At 44.2% G+C, this 21,037-nt stretch overlaps 1 protein-coding gene across 4 annotated transcripts in view; it reads right to left on the reverse strand.

The window, feature by feature from the left end:
* Window positions 1–21,037, reverse strand: part of TTLL7 (tubulin tyrosine ligase like 7) — a 1,782,535-nt gene that overhangs the window by 1,025,211 nt on the left and 736,287 nt on the right. The window lies entirely within an intron of this gene.

Below are 21,037 nucleotides of genomic sequence, written 5' to 3' on the forward strand. Positions count from 1 at the left end.
CTATCCAATTCGGACATCTACATTTATGGTAGGTACAAAACTGTACTATGTCCTTCATGGATGCATCTGCAGTCATAACAACTGGGTAGAATACCATAGCCAACTACGGAGGAGGATAAAAGTAGATTATGGTGTGTTTAGGATCCCTTGCAGAACAGCAGTGGCAAACCCTGCTCGGGATCTGGAATATAGAGGTAAATTATAATGCTTGGCAAATGTATGCACGGAGGTCCAAGTAGCCGCCTCAATAATGTCTTTGGTAGCCACTCCTCGTAAGAAGGCTGTGGTAGTGGCTGTTGCCCTTGTAGAATGAGGTCTTATGTTCTGTGGAATTGGTTTTCCATGGAAGGAGTAACAGAATCGTATGCAATTTCCTATCCATTTGGAGATTGTCTGTTTGGAAATAGCTTTTCCTTCCCTTCCTGTTGCATAGGCTACGAAAAGTTGGTTAGTCTTTCTGCTATTATTTGTTCTGTCCAAGTAGTAGCGTAGCTGTCTATGTACATCCTAGGTATGCAGTATTCTTTCCCTCTGTTTTGTGGGTTGGGAAAGAAGGTAGGTAGGTGGATTGCTTGGTTTAAAGACACTCTGGATACCACCTTAGGCATAAATGTAGGATTAGTCCTCATGGACACTCTATCTTGGTGGAAGATTAGAAAGGGTTGCACTGCCATTAAGGCCTGTAGTTCTGAAACCCTCCTTGCTGAAGTAATTGCCAGTAGGAAAGCAGTTTTCCATGACAGGTGTTGTAGGTCTGCTGTTGCTGCTGGTTCAAAAGGTGATAGTGTCAATTTTTCTAGCACAAAGTTCAAGTCCCAAGCTGGCAATGGTGGTTTCCTTGGAGGTTTTACATTCTTGATTCCTCTGAGGAACTGCCTGAGCAAAGGGTGTGAAAAACAGGTGGATCAAAGCTGTATTCTGCTGAAATAGCTGATGCATGAATCTTGATGGAGGAGTAGGACAGGCCTGAATGAAGTAGTTCGCCAGATACTCCAGAATGTTAGGCATATCTATGTTTGATACATCTTTTCCTCTTTCAGAACTCCAAATGACAAACCTTTTCCATTTCCCAGCATAGTTCCTTCTAGTTGAAGGCCTGCGTGCTTCAAGAATAATGTCTTTAACTCTTTGTGAAAGTTCTGTATTAGCAGCTGCTATGTGATGTTCCATGCAGTCAGTTGCAGCGTTTTTAGGTTTGGATGCATGGTGCTGAAGTTGTTCTGAGTTAGCATCAAAGGCATCAGAGGTATTGGCCACATATTGTTCCGAGACATGCTCCTCAGCAGTGGGTACCAATGCTGTCTTGGCCAGTTTGGAGCTATCAGAATTATCCTTGGACGTTCCTCCTTGATTTTTAGTAGTACTTTGTGTATCAAGGGAAGAGGTGGGAATGCATATGCTGTTAGGCCTTTCCAGCTGAAGGAGAGTGAGTCCACTTTCCATGCTAGTGGGTGGAATGTCCTTGTGCAGAATTTTTTGAGCTGGTGATTGAAAGGTGATGCGAATAGATCTATCTGAGGCATTCCCCATTTCTTGAGATGGTCTTGAAGATATCCGGTGCAGCTGCCATTCGTGGGCATCCGATGTGGTCCTGCTTAACATATCTGCTAGAGTTTTCTTTTCCTGGCACAAATATTGCCTGTAACTGGATGTTGTAGCTGAGTGCCAGGGTCCACAGCTCCAAAGTCATTCTGCATAGGGGGTAAGAATGAGTGCCTCCCTGTTTGTTGATGTACCACATGACTGTGGTGTTGTCTGTCCTTATCATCAAGTGGTCCTCCTTGAGAAATGGTCTGAACTTTTGGATTGCCAGTTTTACTGCCAGCATTTCTTTTAGGTTGATGTGCAGGTGAAGTTGGTCCTGTGCCCACAATCCTTGTACGCGTTTGTCCAGCATATGCGCCCCCCATCCTAGGTCTGAAGCATCTGTTGTGATGGTCTGGCTTGCTTGACCCTTGCGAAAGGGCAGGCCTGGGTTTGACTGGCATGCCTGAGCCCACCATAGGAACTCCTGTTTTAAGCATGGTATTAGTGGGATTTCCGTTTCTAGGCTGTGTCTGTGTTGGGACCATAAATTCTTTAGGTACCACTGTAGTTTTCTCATATGTAGTCTGGCAAATGGAACCAAGATTATGCATGATGCCATGAAACCCAAGGCCTGCAGTACCTTTCTTGCTGTTAACTTGTTCAGTTTTGTTAGTGCCAAGAAGTAAAGAGGGAGTTCTTTTGTTTTTCTGTAGTTAGGAATGCCATTTGTCTTACTGTGTCCAATTCCGCTCCCAGGAAAGTCCTTGTCTGGGATGGTATCAGTCTTGACTTTTGTAAATTGACTGTGTATCCCAGTGCTTGAAGCAAGTAAATGACCCTTTGTAAATCTGTTGTCAGCTTGCTTTTGTTGTCTCCTTGTATCAGGCAGTCGTCCAGGTATGGATAAATTTGAATTCCCTGTAGTCTGCAATGGGCGATTACTGATGCCAGGCATCTTGTGAATACTCTGGGCGCAGTAGATAAGCCAAAGGGCAATGCTGAGAATTGATAGTGCTCTGATCCTGCAAGAAATCTGAGGTATCTTCTGCAGACTGGTCGAATGGGGACGTGCAGGTATGCCTCCTTGAGATCTAGAGTTACCAGCCAACACTCCTTGCCCAGCATGGGAAGAAGTTGCTGTAGGGTCAGCATTTTGAATTTTGGGACAATGATGTAAGTATTCAGGGTGGACAGGTCTAGAATTGGTCTCCAACTTTTTCCTTTCTTGGAACTAGGAATAGTCTGGAGTAGAACCCCTTTCCTTGCTCTGCTGTTGGCACTTTCTCCACAGCTCTCATGTTTGCTAACTCCATTATCTGTTGTAGAGCCTCTGTCTTTTGATTTGGAGGTAGATTTGGCATTCCTCTTTGTCTGGTAAAGTGTGGAAGTGGAACCGGTAACCTTGATCTATGGTTCGTAAAATCCACTTGTCCTTTGTTATGTGGTGCCAGTTTTTGAAAATAAGGTTAGCTTTCCGCCTAGAGGAGCTGCTATTTGTTCCCTGGTAGGCGGGTTTAGGATTAAGTCACTGTGGCTGTGTTGATGTAGTGGCGGTGTTGAGTCTGTGCCTCTGTTGTTACCTTGCCACTGTCGTCCTCTGTAGGCACCTCCTCTGGATTGGTTTCTGCCTCTGGAACGTCTATTCCTGCCCCTTTGAGGTCTTGTGGAGTCAGGAAAGGACCAATTTTGGCAGGCCAGTTCCTGCTAAACCTTGGGGTTGAACCTGCAAGAAATCTTTAACTGTCTGGACTGATTTTGCCTTTTCTTCCATTTTCTTCATAACCTGCTGGGCAGGTGTACCAAACAAACTTGTTTTATCCATAGGAGCATCTAGCAATTTAGATTTAACATGATCCGGTAAAGCTTGCTCCTTTAGCCATGCATGCCTTCTAATTACAGTGCCAGTCATGGCTGATCTAAATGAAGCCTCCAGTGCATCATAGCCACATCTTAAAGAGTGGTTACTAACTTGCTGTATGTTATTTACCATTTCTAATACATATTTCTTATCAAGAGATTCATCAGTGGTTAGCTTTTAGTTAACTGATCAAGCATAAACTCTTGGTATTGTATCATGTGAAACTGACAGTTTAAAGCTCTAGCTGAGAGAGTGGCTGAAGTGTAAACCTTTTTACCCCATCTGTCTAATGACCTTGCTTCCCTTTCAGAAGGAACAGGGTTTTAGCTATGGTCGCTACTGCCTTGGGACCCTGGGAAATAGTTTCGGGTCTGCAAGAGGGGCCTTGTAAAGGTGGTGATGAGTATCTGGCACCCTGTAAAATCTGTCTGGTTTGGCAGGGGCTGGGGGTAAAGAATCTGGAGCGGAGCAGACATCATTGAAAGCATCATCCACCACAGAGAGAACAGGAGGTATAGCTAAGGGCCTGTGCTGTGGAAGGTGCAAAAGGTCCTAAGTCTTTTCCTGGAGTCTGAAAAATCCTGTTGCTGCCATTGGAACTGTTCTCGCATGGCATGCAAGGTTTCCCCAAAGGAGAATTCTTCTGGTGGGGAAGCAGCTGGAATGGATTCTTCAGCATCAGAATCTTCAAAATTGGAGAAAAGAGCCTCTGGCTGGTCAGATATGTCTGATTCATCAGCAGAATCATCAGAGGACACTGGCTCATGGGGCTCTGCCCTAGGTCTCTTCTCTGGGGCTGAGAGGCCCTGTCTGGGTGAGATTGAGATCCTCTAATTAATGAAATTAAATCTTCTGCCAAAGTAAGCATTTGAGAACTGGAAGAGGGCCTGGTTGAGGGGGGTTTAACAGGCACTGTTTTAGAAGTCTTGGCTGCTTTAGCCCTGGCGAAGGCCTTAATGGACATGGCTGCTGGAGGCCTAGCAGCACCACGTGCTGGGGTAGAGACATCCAAGGGAATGGTGTCTGATAAGTCAGTGGTAAGCACCGTAGTGGGTAAAATTTCTGAGGCCGATTCAAGAGTGTTAGCAGGGACCTCAGTTGTAGAGGTAGATTCAGCTGTATTTTGATCAGTTTTCTCGGTTTCGCCGAAACCGAGACACTCGCGTTTGCTTAACCATGGTTTCGCCGAAACCGCGGACCGCGAGTGTCGGTCTTTTCTTTGCGTTTTGGCAGAATGCGTAGTCTGAGGCTCCGACGCCATAATGTACGAAACATCATAACTGAAAAACTGTCCTGCAAACTCCGTCCGACGCCTAAGCGCTCGGTTGAAAGAAGCACAGGACGAACAGGCTGCTACGCGTGGGCTGGGCCTAAGCAAGGCAAGCAGTAAGAGTGGAAATCTTTATGAGGTATTTGTTTCCCACAGGTTAAACAATTATTAACTTTTTCTGACATCGGCTGAGGCAAGAAAGAGTCCCCAACGGGTACTTAGCTTTAGAAGTCTTCAAGTAGTATTCGGTAGAAGTAATCTCTGGATCCGACCGACCGCACTTGCGAACAGCTTCTGCTTGCGCCACGCGCAAGAAAGACTGAAGAAAATGGCGTCGGCTGATGCTTTTATACCCGAAGACCAACAGAGATGACGTCGGGTGAAGTGCGACATCAGCCGAAGCCGGACCCGGACTTTGGAATCCGGCCGACTGAAGGGCTGCCTGACGACAGGACAACCCAGTTGTTATGACTGCAGATGCATCCATGAAGGACATCTGTCCAACATACCAAGATTTACAGCTAGCACTGAGCTTGGCTGTGTTCACGTAGACTCTCATACACTACTTTCACACGAAGGACCCGTACAGACACACACACAGCCTACCTGCTTCCCTTTCATCCTCACAAACACTCACCGACCTTTTGTGTCAGCCTAGGCCTCCTGACCCCCCCCAGCACCCTGTGCAAGTGATGATAACTGTGCAATATCCCTGTTTTCTCTCTCTCTTTTGGATTCACGGATACAAAAGCTTTATGTCTGATGCACAGGGTGCATAGTTACATTAGTGCCCAGCATATTTGCATTTGTGTTGTTGAACTGATAATAGTACCCGTCAGTTATATTTGCCTTGCCAAGTGATACAGTGGATAGCATCATCATGACAGTACTTTCTAGTGTATTCTCTTGTAAGGGTTGTGAAGTCAGGAACTGCAATGTGTGTCATTACTTTATAACCTTTCTCTTTAATGTTTTCCAGTCCATTAGTAAGGTACATCATAAGATACGCCATCACATTCAGATCTCAGGATTCAATGACAGCAATGTAGTCAAACTCATCAGAACAGTAACACAGTATAATGCTCACTTTTGCATGAATCTCACCAGACACAAGTATCTACTGGACAGACCACAAGGCTTTCTCATCCAGATAACACAGGGCCTACTAACCATGACATGATGTATGTGCGTAGATTAAAATACACGTCACTGCCCTCTGTATGGTATTGCATTAAATTTTAACTGTTATTCTAAGCCACTTAACTTTTGGTTTAAGCACTTGGGCTTCAGGCCAGTTGCCTTACATTAAGAAGGTTTGTAGTCCACACTCTTGTGGGAGGAGACGGTAGCCTCTGTCCTTCTGAGCTGGGAATTACTGGTGCTTACTGTGGCTGTTGTTCTAAGTCTCTTTAATATGGTTTAAGCACTTGGCTTCCAAACTACTTTATATTACATTAGGAAGGTTTGTGGTGTAGACTCTTGTGGTAGGAGAGGATAGCCTACACCCTTCTAAGCTGGGAATTGCTGGCTGAAGACTTATTGTGTCTGTTATTGTGAAATTCTCTTAGTTCTGGTTTAAGCATTTTAGTTCCAGACCACTTATTTCACACTAGGAAGGTTTGTTGTCTACACTCTTGTTGGCGTATTCTACTCAGTTGCTGCTTTGTTAAAACTGTTCATCTGTTGTGATTGTGATTTTCTGCCCTTTAGATTTCTAGTATTTCTGCACTTTATAACATAGGCTCGATTCAGACTTGCTGAATCTAGACTGTTTGGTGTCACTAGAACACTAAAACCAGCCCTCTTACATTAAGAAGGCCCCTTGCACCCTTGTGGCAGAACTGTGCATCCAAGAACCCATCTTAGTTGGGGAATGCCGGAATACAGCTCACTCTTGGCTTTTCCCTTTGTTTACTTTTTTAAAATAGTTTAACTTTGCTTGTATTCCAGAGTTGTACTTTATTTTTTTTTGGGGGGGGGGTTACTGTAGCTGTTCAGAGCTTGCACTGCTGCCCTGCAAGCAACTCAGTTGTGCATTGTGAAACACTGACACATTTTTGTAATCCTAGCCCTCCATAGACTAGACACATTTTGTTAGTCTTACACCAAAACCTGGTCCTTCTAGCCCACTCCCTAGTTACTACAGTATATACCTTCCATAATGGAAGGACAGTTTCCCACCATTTCTCCAGGCAGCCTGATTTACATGGGCATCCTGAGGCAACACGGCAATTGCCTCATGTATACTGACAACCAGTTACTGCTAAAATAAACTAATACAACATGCAAGAGCTGTATCCTTACTATGAATTAGAATAAATTCTCTCACATAACAACAAACCAGATATCAAACATATTTTCAGTACACACAATTGTTGCACATAACAAGCTCACAACACATAAACTCACATGCACAGAGGTACTCACTAGAAACCTAGCTAAAGATTAGAGGCCTCCCAAGTGCAAACCCACTGGTCACTCTGCAGACCCAACAGAATCCACTAGACATAATAATAATGCACACACACATCAGTGTCTCAGTCAATAAGCCCTTCAGGCAAAACACCTCAAAGCCAAATGTCTTGCTCATTAGTGACTCCATAGTGGGAGACACAGATGTCCCTTTCTCCAGGCTGGACAAGAAGAAGGTCACAGTCAGCTGCCTGTTAGGTGTCAGGGTCAGTCAGATCACGAGTGTACTCAAGTCTCTTAACAAGTACCATTATGACTCTTGTTATAGTCCATGTTGCAGTGAATGACTGGAGATGTACCTCACTGTACTATATGAAGGTGCTTGCCTCCCCTATAGTGGTCTTTTTAGTCAATGTCAGAACAACTAAAGTCCCAATGTAAAATAATTCATTACCGACAAACTGAAGGTTATGCTGTTTAATGCAAGGAATGTAAATCAGAAACTGCATTCACTGGAAGAACTACTTACCTGGGAAGATGCCTATGTCTGTGCAATCACACAGACATGGTTCAAGGCTGCAGAGATCCCCCTGGCCATGCAAGGGTACAATGCCTTCCACACGTACAGACGTCAAAGCGAGTGTGAAAGAACCAAAGGTGGAGGTGCATATATCTTCATTAAAGACAAATGCGCTGCAAGATTGGTCAAAGAGTATGACTCCATACAGCTACTCAAAGTCCAACTAACTAAATGTAAAACCCCCTTCCATATCACTGTTAGCTAGAGGTTCCCCGCTATGAACCACAAGTATCTCTCTGCCTACTTGGACCTACTTGAGTCACTCACTATACAGCCAAACACCTTGGTCATGTGTGATTTCATCTATCCTTCCATCAATTTAGTCATACATGTGCATAAACACGCTCACCCTAAGGTTCCTGGACTTTGTTAATATGCATGCTGTGTAACAGATACTCTGCATCCCCCACAAGGGACTCGAATGTCCTAGACTTAGTACTTACAACCATAGTGGTTGATATATTTTTGTAATCCTAGCCCTTCACTAACACCTGTGTGTTCGCCCCCCGGTCAGGTCAGATCACAATTCAGTCTCACTCACATTCACAATCATACCTGACACCCACTCAAGTGCAGAAAGGATGAAACATTTATCCAAAGCAAACTATAGCCTTCTAACCAATGCCATAAACAGATGCAAACCCCCTGCTACCACTGTCAACAAAAAGAAGTTATGTCTTACCATAACGTTCCATCGGAGTTTTTGATCTCCTTCCAGTCATCACTGACGGGTTCGGTTCCGATCCCTCGGAACCAAGTCGGCCTAATACCAAACTCGCATACACCAAAATCTCTCGAGCTAAGCTGCTAGCCACAATGCCCCTCTCCCAGTTACCTCAGATCGAGTTTGCATGCAACATATAAAAGAAACAGAAAACAGAGGCCATTTCTGCGCAGAAAACCTGAAACACCACAAGGACCCAGAAGATCCACCAGGAGCCTTTGGTGGGGGACAGTGGGAGGGTGGGATGACTGGAAGAAGATCAACAACGCAGATGGACGTTATGTTATGACATAACTTCTTTATCTGAAGCTGTTAATCTTCTTCCTATTCATCACTGATGGGACAGAATCCCAAGCTACTTGGAAAACCTGGGTGGCCCCTATGGAAGAAAATTCCTGAGAACCACAGAGCCGAAGGCCGCTCTTCCCCTGGAGACCAAATCCAATTTGTATGCTTGATGAAAGTATGGGGTTTAGCCCAAATGGCTGCTGCAAAAATATCATCCATGGAAGCTCTGGAGTGAAAGGCAACCGAAGTTGCGATGGCCCTAGATGAATGAGCTTTGATTTGAACTGGTTTAGATTCATTCACTAGGGAGTATGAAAAGGTAATACAATCTCTGAGCCATTTTGATAAAGTAACTTTTGATACAGCACATCCCATTCTAGGACCAGAAAAGGAAAGGAAAAGTTGGTCCGACTTGGAAAAGGACTTAGTCATGTCCAGGTGGAAGCATAGTTGTTTATGTACGCCCAATGAATGAAGAGAGTATTCACCCTTGTTGGAATAATTTGGAAAAAACACAGGGAGCTCAATGGACTGGTTAACAGAGAAGTCGGACACCACTTTGGGGAGAAAAGATGGGTTAGTATGAAGGGATACTCTGCCCTTATGGAAGATTAGATACGGGCTCTTGATGCATAAGGCTTGTAACTCAGATATCCATCTGGCTGATGTAACCGCTACCAGAAACAACGATTTCCATGACAGGAATTTAAGATCACATGTCGCCGCAGGCTCAAAGGGGGGTAGAGAGAGAGACTGTAGAAACAGAGAGAGATTCCATGTCTGCACAGGTTGCCTGATGGGAGGTCTGCTATGGAAAACTCCCTTGAGAAGGGTCTTGCAAAGGCGGGTGGAGATAAGGGGAACACCATCCGAGCCATTATGGAAATTGGAAATAGCTGTTAAATGGACTCGAATAGTTGAAGCTGATGCCCCACTGTCAAACAACTCAGAAAGATACTGAAGTATAGGGGCTGTAGGAGTTGAAAAAGGATCTAGCATCTGATTATTAGACCAGATAGTGAATCTTTTCCATTTGTCTCTGTAGAGTTTTCTGGTGGATGGTTTATGGAAGGCCAGAATAATATCGCAGACAGGTGAGGAGAGGATTTCCTGCCTGGCGACTAATGGAAGTGGAGAAACCAAGCTGTCAGCTTGAGAGTGGATAGATTTGGGGGAGTCAGCCCTTGTGGGTGAGATATTAGGTCCTGACGAGTGTCCAAGATCCAAGGAGGATATAACAGGTGAGGCCAGAGGAAGGGAAACCACACTTGTCGAGGCCAGAAGGGGGCAATGAGGATTACTTTGCATCTCAACTGGACTGCTTTCCTTAGAAACAGGGGTATCAAAGGTATCGGAGGATAAGCATAGAGGAGACCCGCGGGCCAATCGTGAGTCAAAGCGTCTTTCGGTGACTCCCTGTCTGGGGGAAAGAGGGCAAAGTGCTGCTGCATTTTTTGTTTGAAGGGGAAGCGAAAAGATCACAGCAAGGCTGGCCCCAATGGCTGAAGATTTCTGCCATCATGTTCGGGTTGAGACACCACTCATGTGGACGGAGGATGCATCTGCTCAGCCTATCCGCAATCACGTTGGAGCTCCCGGGATATGTGTTGCAATTAAAAAGAAGTTGGAAGCTATCGCCCAATGCCAAATTCTCATAGGCTCGCGATATAGGGGGTAGGATTTGGTCCCTCTCTGTTTGTTTATGTGCCAGACGACAGACATACTGTCCGGTTGGATTGCAATTGTTCCTGACGGAAGGGGCGGATGAAGTGCCTGCAATGCTAACAGCACCACTCAACACCAGGACATTGATATGCAAGTTGACCTCTAAGCTAGACCACGCGTCTTGGACTGTCTTTCCCTGGAGATGGCCCACCCACCCTATCAGGGAAGCGTCCGTGGTCACCGTGGCGTTGGGATGGGGAGTCTGGAAGGGGTGGCACCAAAGATTTTCATCTGTTCTCATCCACCAGAGGAGATCTTGTTTGCAGGAATTGATGATGAGAATCTGTGAGTTCAGAGGATGAAGACTGGATATCCACTGGGACAAAAGGAGCCACTGTAGTAATCTCATATGCAATTTTGCTAGGGGAAGAACTGGGATGCCAGAGCCTGTAGAACTTCCCTAGCAGACACCTTCCTTCAACAGAGTATCACTTGTACTTGTAACCTTAATCTCTGAAGTCTGTGAGGAGGAAGAGAGTCTTGGCTTGTTTGAGTATTGAATATTGCTCCTATAAATTCTAACTGTTGGGTGGGATGAAGGTTGGATTTTTCCCAATGTATTGTGATGCCTAGGAACTCCGCCAGTGCTAGAGTTTGGTGAAGGGCCCTGACCAGTAGGCACTTGGTGGGGGTGGAGAGGAGCCAATCATTTAGATATGGAAACACCTGGAATCCCTGAAGTCTCAGATGAGCAGTCACCACTGCTAGGCATTTCGTGAACACTCTGGGGCCATCGAAAGACCAAATGGCAGGACTCTAAATTGGTAATGATTGGCTCCCAGCCAGAAGTGAAGGAGACTCCTGGAGTGCTTGTGCATTTTGATGTGGTAACACGCATCCCGGAGATCTATTGAGCACATCCACGCACCCTCCCGAAGAAATGGGAGAATGGATTGTATCGTGACCATGTGGAATTTGGTCTAAACTACTGATCTGTTTAGTTGGCTGAGATCCAAAATGGGTCTCCAGTCCCCAGTCTTTTTTGGCACCAAAAAGAATCTTAGAGTAAAAAACGGATCCGCACTGGTCTGGGGGGACTTGTTGGATGACTCGTTTTAGACACAGCTTTCTTATTTCTCAAGCTACCTCTTCCCTTTGACTGGGTGGAACATCGGGAAGGCATTTTGGAGGTCTTGGATAAGAGATTAGAGGGATATAATAACCTCTGGAAATTATTCTCTGCACCCACTGATCGTTGGTAATAGAGTGCCAGGCAGCTTGGTGCAGAGAAAAATCCCGACTGCTTCCAGAGGAAAGCAATTGGGCAGGGCTTCAGGACTGCTGATAAGGTCATCAGAAGAAAGAATCCCTGGAGTCCTGATTTCGGGGACCCCCTCTGCCCTGAAAGGGGCATCTTCCATTATTGGAACCCCATCTCCCTCTGGGGGAATCCTCACCACGTGCACTATGGAAAGGACCTTGAGATTTTTTGTGCCATATCTTTCCACTCCTCTGGTTCCTGGAGAAAGAGTGCTGAGGTTTGGAGAATTGTAGGCCAATGGCAGACAAGGTTTTTCCATCCTGCTCGCACCTGGCTAATGTGTCCTTTACTTTAGAACCGAACAGAGCGGACGATTTGATAGGGGCGTTCAAGAAGGAAGACTTGAAGGAGTCCACGAGGTCACAAATGCGCATCCAGGTGTGGCATCTCATAACTACACCTGCAACCACAGCTCTAGCCGCCCCTTCGGTTGCGTGGGACAGCAACCTCGTGGACGACTTGGAGATCGGCTCTAGGGTAGGAAGCTGGGAAGCAACTTTATCATGTGCCCCGTTCGAAACTTGACCCATGAGGGTTCCAGAGAGTTCAGAGATGAGGTCTCTTTGGAGCCTCGTAAAATGTGCCAAGTAATTCAGACACCTGACAACAAAGGTTGCTGAAGAAAAAACTCACTTCCCTAATCTGTCCACCGCCCGGGACTCTCTGTTAGGTGGATGGACAGCAGGACTTTCCTCTGCAAGGTCCTTTTTTGTGGCAGCTGCAACCACCATAGCTTCTACTGGTAACCCTCTAGACCAATGGGGCTGTTCCTCTGGGGGGAGAGTATCTTGTCTGATCTCCGGGAAATGGTCTCAATGGTATCAGAGTTCATCCACGCCCACTGCACAATGAGCTTGAATAACTCATTGGCGGGGGGGGGGGTCACCGAAGAAGTAGAGGGCCAAGAGTGGAAGGCCTGCAGGAAAACAGATTCCTGCAAGGAAGGATTGGAGTGCTTCCAGTCACCCCTCTGCCTCAAAATTTCCAGAATGTCTCCAAAGGAGACATTGTCAGGGGCTGATCGTGGGGACCCTTCCCCATCATCATAGTCCATATCCTCAGTGAGGGACTCCTCTGGGGAGTCCATGTGTTTCCTCTTGCACATCTGTTTCCGAGGTGGTTCCCCAGTGGGAGCATCTGAAGAAGACTCAGAAAGGTGGTTACCCTGTACAGGGGTTTCCTGAGGCTTGCGCTCTCGGTGTCCTGGGGGGGTGGCCTATGATAGCTGCAGCTCAGAAGGAGCGGGGGGAATGTTCGACATAGGAGGAGCGCTTCCAGAAGCAAGCACCTTCTCCATCACCCGGATGGCAGGCCCGCCCGAAGAGGAATGGGAGCCCGGAACTGAGGAAGACAATCTCGGAACCAGTGTCACACCCTGCTCCACGAGGCCCACTCCCGGGGATGGAGCCTCAAGCAAAAACGGGGCAGGAGTCACCCCCGGGTGTGAAGATGGAACCAGTGAAACAAGGCCAAGGCTTTTGACACAATTCCCCACTCAGGCATCGATAAACTTGCACAGCTGAGAATTAACTTGTGTCACTGGATGGGTAGCCAACAGGATCATCAATGGGGATGCCACCTCTAGCAGCAGAACAGTTACCACTGGTGTGCCACAAGGATTTGTGCTGGGCCCCCTACAGACTGGAATGTATTTCTCAGATATCCAGGAGAAAATAGATGGTCTGTGGCTTACCATGTTTACTGAAGCCTGCAAACTGGGTGCAATCATTGAGTCCCTAAACAATGCTGACATACTACAAAAAGGCTTTACATAGACAAAAGACTGGTGCCAAAATCATGGACTCAAAATAAATGCTAAATAATGTGTTACCATCCCTTATGGCCAAGGGGAAGTCCCTGCACATTACAATATTAACAGTACCCTCCCATCCTTAGCTGAAACCGTGTGGTGAGAGATTTGAGAACACAGGTTGACAGCACACTTAACTGAGATCACTATGTGTCCACAGTGGTAAAGAAGGCCTTCTATGTTGCACATCTCATAAGTAACGGCATCACATCCAGAGCTAAGGATGTTATAAGTCCTCTGTACTCATCTGTCATCAGACCACTAGTGGAGTACAATACCCCCTTGGGTCTGCACCTCACTAGACACCTGCACCAGCTGGAGAGACCTCAGAGGTTTCTCATCAAGATAATTCAGAGCCTGCAACACATGACCTGCATGGACAGACTGAAGGCCCTGTCACTGTACTCTGTATCTTATAGGCTGCTGAGAGGCGACTTGTGCTTGGCCAACAGGGCAGTCTCAGACCTTGGCCTAACAGAAATGTTGCACATCCACAACTCAAATGGGACAAGATTCACTCACTCTAGGGATCTTAACCTAGCCTGCGACATTAAAAGGACATGCTGGAATGACAGATATGTCTTCCAGAGATTGCCACTCCACTGGAAAATAATCCCAATTCACATAAAACAGAGCTCCTCAATAAACCTATTTAAGCGTAAATTAGCCAACTGGATGGGGAAATGTAAATTTACCCCGGATGTGTCACCCATGTCCCTCTTGGATAAGGACAGTCGGTGATGATCAAAAACTTGCACTGCAAATATACACCATACAAGTTGGTCAATAAGGGAACAATGGTATAACATGGCTAGGCTTACAAAGGCCTAGGGCCAATAGACCAGTAACCTCATATGAACTTAGTGTCTGATCCTCCCCTGGTGGGATGGTTGTATATGCAATAATCCATATATAGTTGATTACATCGGCATTGTCTGTTGATCATGTGGTGGTACATCAGCATTGTCTGTTGAGCATATGGTGATAGTGCACCACATGCTGGTGTAAAGGGATCACTGTAATTTCGACTAACATCACACACACACACACACACACACACACACACACACACACACACACACACACACACACACACTAACATAGTTTGACTGCAGTGAAAACAGAATCCCTACCTAAGCACACAGACTACAGAACACAGAACTATAAGCAAGCACCATGGCACAAGTCTGACCTTTGCATATCTGCAGGTCACCTTATAGTAGATGACATCAGCAGGCCATGTGGGTGACAAGAATCTGAGAGGGCTGTATGAAATGGATGTGTAGGCTTCTGCAAGTTTGAAAATACTAGCAAGCCATACCATTGGAGAAGTAACTGTAGGATAGCACATTGCTCTGCTGCATAGACACACACACACACACACACACACACACACACACACACACACACAGTTGACTGTAGTGAGAACAGAACCACTACCTAAGTACACAGGCTATAGAACACAATATTCTATACAAAAAACATGGTACAGGTCTGATATTTACATGTCTGCATGTCAACTTACAGTGGATGACATCAGCAGGCCATGTGGGAGACAAGAGATTGGGAGGGCTAGATGACATGGATGTGTAGGCTTCTGCAAGTATGAAAAGACTAGCAAGCCATGCCAATGGAGGAGTAACTGTAGGATAGCACATCTACTCTGCTGAGAAGAGACACACACACACACACACACACACACACACACACACACACACACACACACACACACACACACACACATACACACACCCTATTAACTGCAGTGAGAACAGAACACCTACTTACGTAAGTATACAGACTACAGAACACAGTACACTACGCAAACGTCACGGTACAAGTTTGACTTTTACATATCTGCCATTCAACTTGTAGTGTATGGCATCAGCAGTGCATGTTAGAGAGAAGAAGGTGGAAGGCCTGCTTAACATGGATGTGTAGGTAGGTACAAGTATCAAAATACAGTCAATGTATGGGATCGGGGCACTAACTGTAGGAGACACACTTCCTCTTCTGGTTGGACACACACACACACACACACACACACACACACACACACACACACACACACACACACACACACACACACACAGTTGACTGCAGTGAGAAAAGAATGCCTACCTAATTTCACAGACTATAGAATACAGTACTTTATGCAAGCACCGCAGTACAAGTCTGACTTTTACCAGTCTGCAGGTCAACTTATACTGGATGACATCAGCAATGCATGTTGGAGAGAAGAAGGTGGGAGGCCTGCCTAACATGGATGTGTAGGCAGGTCCAAGTATCAAAATACTGTCAATTTATGGGACTGGGTCAATAACTGCAGGCTACGTAGTTGTTCTTCTGGATGGGCACACACACACACACACACACACACACACACACACACACACACACACACACACACACACACACACTTGACTGCAGTGAGAACAGAACCCCTACCTATCTAAGTATATAGACTACAAAACTCAGTACTTTACGCATGCACCAGTGCACAAGTCTGACCTTTACATGGCTGCAGGTTAACTTATGGTAGATGACATCAGCAGGCCATGTGCGGGACAACAGGTTGGGAAGCCTGTGTAGGCACATAGATTCATAGGTTCGTATGAGGGCAGTAGCCTAACCAGAGAGTGTGCCCTAGGTGTGTAGAAGCCTAGCTGTGTAAAAACACAAGTACCTTTATTGAGCATAGTTGGATATTTGAGCTTTTCACAGCAAGGTTATCAGCACCACCGGCTGCTCCTGTCCATGATGGAGCACATAATATTATATGTTACACTTTGTAGTGTGGTTGATATATGTGTATAAAATTACTGAGCCCCCAGGGTTGTATTGCTTGGGGGAGGGGACAACACATGTACGTATTGTGAATATATGATATATACGGAGAATGTGCCCTGAATTTGCAATGTCATACAAAGGAAATGGACAATAAACACCAGTAAGAAAGCATCATATATAGTTCCATATCACAGTGAGCAGTGAATTTGTGCAATGATTAACAAAGTGTACACACATGCGAGTTACAACTGTTTACACTTTACTAAGTTGTGAGCAACATTGCTAACGTCTGTAAAAACTAATGCTGTATGGTATATACTGTATTCAAACCCAGGACCGTGTGTATGCCAGTCCTATATTTACACCTGTTGCAACAAGTATGTTGAGGAAACAGTTATGTATGTTGCACTTCATTGTTGTAAAGTACAATATCACAGCAGTAAAACAAAGATTCCACACTCTGTACATGAAGCTAGTACCATCTGTACTCCATGCTGGGTTTTCAGAATGGCCAAAGGCATTAACTGAATGTATCCAGGTACTATTTTTGGCCACAAACCCAATAAACAGAGCCATTATCCCTTATGCTATTTGCGGTATGTAGCGCATCATGCAAAAAAGGCAATGAAAAAGGAAAGGAATTACAAAAGAAAACCTTATGAATGAACACATATGTGTACAATAATTGTCTGCTGTCACATGTTAAGGTACTTTCTGTACAAATCCATCACTATTTACTTTATTACTGCACCGAGTTAAGATATACAAGAATATGCCATAATATTATTACAGAATATATTTTAGGTTCAAGACTTACAAATTCAGCAGTTGAGACAATCTTATTTCAGGCCTAGAATTTCCTTCTGTTTATTCCCATGGAATGGAAGTACACAGGAAAAAACAGACTGTAGGCTAGATGGATGTTTTAGAGCTTGCTGAATAGCTCCACCATACTGAAATCACTTGTTTATGCTGTAATTAGCAGCTATGAATAACATCTGCTACTTTACTGAATATATGAAGTCTGTTGCTGCTTGATGTGCACCTACATGCCACTGCACGCACTGATGCAGAAATAAGGTGAACACAATGGAACATATTACTTTTGCATGTTATATCGTGCAAATATGCAGTTCAAAAAGTACATGGAAGGTTGCAGGCCCTGTAGTAGAACCCAGGACCTTCTATACTCTAGCCCTAGATATACACATGCTACTGCAGGAATAGTTATGTAGCATGCATCGAGAAACCTGCTATTCATTCTTTGTTTCCCGTGGTTTCACTAAGTGTAACATCATGCAAATAAGGACAAAAATTAAAGAATCAATTTTAATGTAATGCGGATAGATAAGATACATTTTAAGAAACAATAAAGAGGATGACACAGAACTTGTGAATTGGGCACCAACCTGACACACACTGCTGATGTCATCATTCACTGTTGCCATGCATTCAATACGAACACTATGGAAGTGCTACATGAAGTGAACAGCCCTACATGGTTACAGGTTTTTGGGATTCAGCAATTCTAATGAGTTTTGATCTCATTTGCATCTTCACTGTGTTGACAGCCCTGAATCTACATGGTTGGTAACCGTGTAGGCAGGGAAACTGAAAGCGAGCCCAATGTTGTACAGTCAAGGAAGGGTATTACTCAGGTGTATATATGTGCACACAGGAATTCAGATTTGGGATTCTATATTTCATGGGGCTTACACTTTTAGCTGTCTACATTAGTTATGATTACATTGTTCATTTTGGGGTGGGGGTGCAAAGCAGCATTTATGTCACAGCACTTAATAAAGACTTCTTCCTATTTTTAACATAATTTTCTAGCATCCAACATGCCTGGGAATGTCATAATGTGTGTGGGGTTACATGTTAGGGTCTGTTCCGTACAAATGTATGGAGAACTACCTGCTCCAGTTATAGTGTAGACTCCTGCATTTGGTAAACTTTCACATACATGGCCAACACATGCATAGAGTCTACATGGTTACTTTACAGCTTGTTGAATCGCTTCACCACGTTCACTTCCTTCATTTGCAGACAATTCAGCTACTTGTGCTGTAAATTGCATGCCATGAAATTTTCCATGTTTGTGAGTGAGTGTGTGCCACTACGTGGAGTTTACTGAATCTAAAACTTTTCGAGGCCATTTGCACATCGAGACGTGATGCACACACGGTCAAAGTTATCGTGTTGGGTTTACTGAGTCCCCTCCACTGTCTTTCTTTTTGCATGATACTATTACTTGATCTTGGAAATCCTTTCTAAACTCCAAAGAGTATTAACAAAATCTGTCTCTCTCTTTTTTTTTTTGTTTGCCAAAAAATATTATTTAGACCAGTGATGGTGAACTTATGACGTGTGTGTCAAAGGTGACATGCCACAACATTTTGGGTGACTCACCAGCGTTCACCAACACCCGAGTTACCAAATAAACTGCTTTCGCATTTGTTGCTTGTGTGAATTGCATTGAATTATTTTGTACCAGGAACCAGTTCAACAACACTGCTGCAGAGGGAGGGAAGTTATTAACCTCAAAGACTATTTTGGTATACTTTCTCGACAGAGTCTGCAAAGGGCAGTGCAGACATTGTTTTCTCTTCATGGTTGCACTTCTGCAAAGAACAGGTAGTCTGCATTTCTAGGAGTGTGCTGTTTTTACATTACTCTCAACTGTCCCTCTTAATCCCTCCTTAACCTGGCAAATTTTTACACTTAATATTGACAATAATTAGATTTATAGACTAATTTTACTTCACAAAATGTATATTAATTCACATTCATTTTTTTCTGTCAGTGTCTCATATTAATAGTATTAGTAGTTTAAAACTGTCCATGTCTCTTATTTCCAGATTTGTCCCTGATTCTGTTGAGACTTATCCCTGATGTATTGAGAGTCATGCTGTTCTATTTATTTGTATTCATTTATTTATTACATTTATGTTATTTTTTTTGTTTGGGGGGGTGACACACAAGCAGAGTCAAGTTATGCATTTTCCGAATTTTTGACACGCTGAACCCAAAGGTTTCACTATCACTGATTTAGAATAGGAAAATTCTAACTTGTGGAAAAAGCTAAAATAAAGATTTTTGAACCATCGGCTTGCTAGACTTTAATTTTGTTGTGAGGCTTCAGCATTTTATAATAGGTAATTGGAAATAACAGATGCAGCTAGGATAGCTATCATCAGTGTAGCCATATGGAATATTTTATTTTCCCTATGCAACTGTAATAATGCCTTATATGTATAATCATACATTTTTAAAAGTAAAGAGTTTTCAATTGTTTAAATACTGTGGCTGTTATCTGGCAATTACACACAGGACTAAGACCAAGCTGTTGGAAAGCTGTTTCTCCATACCCAATGTATAAGGCTTGATTTTTTTCTGCTTCCATTTGCCTGCTGTATGACTCTGAGTAAGGCACTTGAACAGAAAGTGCTTTGAGGTCAGTACTGAAAAGGGACACTTGTGTCCAATGGGCTTACTTGGTTAGAAAATATTTAAAATAAATGAATAAAATTCATGAAGGGTATCCTCTTAGCACTAGTATGACTGCTGGTGACTGCCCTTTCTACAGGGAGACTGGTTAACAGCTATTTTAATTTAATGTTGGTTGTTTCTTGGAAAATTGTTCAGACTAGTAATCTCATAGAAGAGCATATTGTGAATGCTGTCATTGAAAAGGTATCCATAGCTCCTCATGGGAAACAATATGAGAGTGTGTATATGAGAAAATAGTTTGGTTATGTTGCAATTACTGTTGGTAAGAATACACTACAAGGCACTGAGTCAGGATGACCTGCAGGTGTTCTTAACCCTATCTAAGAAACCTCACTTACCCTGGGGACAGGCCAGGGTAGCAGACTGCTTAGTCATAAGTGTAACTACTGTGTTTTTGGCAGGTGACTTAATGAGTTCTTCCATATGAGCGGTCATGTAAGATTATCCCTCAAACACTCAAAAGTGGGTCCTTTGGCATAGACACCTGTGGACTAAACCAAAGTGGTCACACCTCTCATCTTCTTTTCAGTGCAGTTCAAAAATGGATTTGTGCTCCATCTCTTGCTGACAACGAAACTCACAACTTACAAGGAATGCAAAGCCATCTCTTAGGTGGATGTTAGGACAATATTTTCTCTATTGTCTGACCTCAGATTCACTTACCATCCCCAATCGGTCTGGTACTGATCTGGGACTACAAGTCAAACCCTCTTGCTGATTCCTAAACTGAGCTCCCTTTACAGCATCCATCTTCAAGGAGCTAAGGTCAGAAGAAGCTTCTGTCATTGTCTTCCCTGGGTAGCTTGGTTGAAATACTGGCAGTGACTCACATCATGCTCCTTTCGCAGATTACATTGATCTGGTAACCTCAGGGAGACCCAAAAGGTTTTGGTATTCCATGCAATGAAAATGGGAACATCTCTCTAATCTATGGTAAAACAGGCTCAGACTGTGTGAATGACTGACAAGATGTTCGTCAAAATGACTAGCAAAAAGCCTGAGCCCATCCTTTTGCCTGATGTGACATCACAACATATGTTAGCAGAAGATGATAATGCCCCTTGAATGCGGAATACTAGAAAATTCAGAGCTGTACTCACCTGGGTGTATCAGAAGAGGAAATGCCAATATTTATCCAATGCAAAAGGCCAATAAAGTCAAATCATATAGTATCATTCTGGACTTAACTCTATACACCATTATCAGGCTGTGAAAGATTAGCAATATACTAATCTGTCAGCAAGAAGTGCTGTTTTTGACAGGTGTAATTTACCTTGTG

Source organism: Protopterus annectens, chromosome 5.part1, assembly GCF_019279795.1.
Source record: "Protopterus annectens isolate FY-2018-M chromosome 5.part1, PAN1.0, whole genome shotgun sequence".
NCBI classification, from domain to species: domain Eukaryota; kingdom Metazoa; phylum Chordata; order Ceratodontiformes; family Protopteridae; genus Protopterus; species Protopterus annectens.